Raw genomic sequence first — 2,732 nt, 5'->3', positions numbered from 1 at the left:
GCCTGCTGCAGGGGGTCCCCAAATCCCAATTCTGCTGCTGGGACAGAAACTCCCCCTCCAAGCCCAGCAGGGATTATTTATCCTGGGAGGATCTTGGAGGCTCCTTCCCAATCACCTCAAGCATCTTCTCCATCTGGGATGGAAACAGTGGGTGAAGGCAGACTGGCATACAGGGAGCACATTTGCTGGAGCAGCACTAGGACTGGGATTTTTTTTCCCCTTTATTTAATTACCCCCCAGCCGAGCTGCGAGTGAACATGCTCCTGAGGCAATGCCAAGCTCCACTTATTTATTTTTCACCCTCCTGAAGGCCATTGGATGTCGTGCTCTACTGGCTCTCTGTCCTCCAACCCTTGCAATGGGAGGATTATTTATTTCCTTAAACTAGAGGAGCCGTCTCAGCCACTCACCTCTCTGCTGTGGGGGTTAAGAGAGATGCAAAGAGCCATTGGTGCCAGCCTTGTGAGCCACAAGGCATGGGACAGGCTGGGGACTGACCCTGCACAGGGACAACTGTGGGGTGGATGGGAGGAGACTGTTTTGATGGGGAAATGGCAAAAAAAGGAATTCTGGGGGGAGCTGCCAATCCTGGGAAACCCCTGTACCCCAGCTCTGGGCTTCATGTTCATATTTATGTATTTATTTAGCAAACTTTGGTGGAACTTTGGGGGGGTCACCTTTTTATGAGCCCAGGTTGGACACAGATACCACCTCCCTTCTGTGCTGGCTGTCCACCAAGGCACCTCCTTCCACATGGACTTTCCTAAAGCCTGCCAGCCAGCACCAGGGGCTGGGGACCCTGGGGAGAGACATGCAGCAGCTCTTCTCACTTGGAGGTGTCCTTGCTACTTTTCAACACATCTGCCCATGTGCTTCATCAGGCTGGTGCTTTTCCAGTGCAACCAGTGCTGCCTCTGATGCTCCTGGATGGCTGCAGGGAGCAGGGGAGAGCAGTTGCACCTCGGTTTCTGTGTGGCTCCGTCTCCCTGAAGCCCACTCCAAATCCAAGGAGTCTCGTGGTTGCTGCTGTCTGCACAGCTGCCAGAGCCCAGCTGGGATGCACAAGCAGGTTTTGCTGATGTCACCCATGGATGGATAGATCATGTGATGCAGCTTCTCTCCAGGATGCACAGGGACCAGAAAACGGATGAATGCATGGAGGCTGTGGGGGTCTGGATGGGCCCCCAGGACTCGGGAGTTGGCAGGACTGGCCCATAGAAAGGGCTGCTGGTTGCTTCTGCAGGCACCCACTGCCTCCAGCTGTGGCCCCTGCTCCCAGGCAGCTCCCTTAGGTGTGGTGGAAGCTGCTTTGCTGCTGTGAGCAAGCTAGGAGCAGTATGTGCCCCACTGATGTCACCTCTGGCAGGAAAACTGATGCTTGTCCCTACTATGCCCCTGCCACAGAGCTGGGACAAGCCACCCTGTCCTCCCCAGAGTCCTAGTGCCCATCCTGTCCCTCCTGATGCTGCAGGTCCCCATTCAATAGCATCCCTCTGGCAGTGCCGAGGGTGCTGCCATTATTATGTTTTGGAGTGAACGGCGAGCTGAAGGGGAGGTGTTCATGACCTGCATACACAGGCACACTTCACCAGCAGTGCATAAATCCACCGTCCTCCTCCTCACCCGAGGTGGCTGTTAATGAGTAGCCAGGTGAAAGCAGTTGGAGCAAGGCCAAACAAAACCCAAGTCCCATGAACCAGCTGCCTCCATTTCCCCAGCCCCTTCCTGAGGGCAGCAGTGCCTCACAGCCCCACACTTGGGGGGGGTGAAAAAAAACCACTTCTGCCGTCTCCAGAGCTTTGCCAGCAAGAGGGCAAGCTTGTTCTGTGGGATGGCAGCACGCAAGGTCAACAGGTTTGGTTCTGTTTCCCACACAGCCTCAACCTGGGGTTTTATCCCACTGCCTGCATGGAATCAGCAGTGCTCCTTGCCCCTGGTCACAGTTTGCTGGGCTCGGGGCAAAGAGCAGCACTGGGGTCCCTGCTGTGGTTTGCTGTCGGTGGTGGTGGAGCCAGGGGAAGCAAGCCCATGTGCCCATGCCTGCACCCATGGCTCTGGCAGCACCATGGGCAGGGAACGCTCCTCTGAGCTTAAATCCAGCCATGTGTCCTGCAGGGCATGGAGGGCCCAGGGCCACCAGTGAGACAGCAATAGGTCAGCACTGGTCTGCCAGGAGTGGTGGCAGAGACGTTACCTTTGATGGTCAGGGAGAGGGTTCCTGCCACCTGCCCCAGGGGACATGGCTCCTATCTGCTCCCACCCTGCCAAAGGCATGGTTCAACAGGCATGGCAGCTCCCAACCTCCTTAGTCTGAGGAGGAAAAGGTCCTCAGCCCAGGAGGGACCCTTCAGTCCAGCTGTCCCTGGCTCCAGGGAGGAATATGCCATGCAGCTGAGGGACACTCGAGGCTCTGAACCCCTCCATTCCCCTCAGTGTCTACGAGCTCAGCCCAGTTCCCAAGGGCATGGGATAGAACAGAAACTCCAAACAACAGCCCCAGACACCGGTGCCAGTGCTGCACTGGGGGACTCCCAAGAGCTGGGAACTCCATTCCCACAGGAGCCCCAGCCCCCTCCTTCCGCTGTGTGTGTAGCTGTGGTTGCCTGCATGGAACGGCGTCCGTAGCGTAGCGCGTGTTACTGTGTACACCTGGACTGCTGTGGGCTTGCCTCTAATAAAGGTGGTGATGAACATCTGGGCTGGTCCTGGGGTGATTGAGGGTGATTCCTGGC

This window comes from Manacus vitellinus, unplaced genomic scaffold (genome assembly GCF_001715985.3).
Source record: "Manacus vitellinus isolate BGI_N305 unplaced genomic scaffold, ASM171598v3 scaffold_60_pilon, whole genome shotgun sequence".
NCBI classification, from domain to species: domain Eukaryota; kingdom Metazoa; phylum Chordata; class Aves; order Passeriformes; family Pipridae; genus Manacus; species Manacus vitellinus.
The sequence above is the reverse complement of the archived record's forward strand: the minus strand, read 5'-3'. Positions refer to the sequence as shown.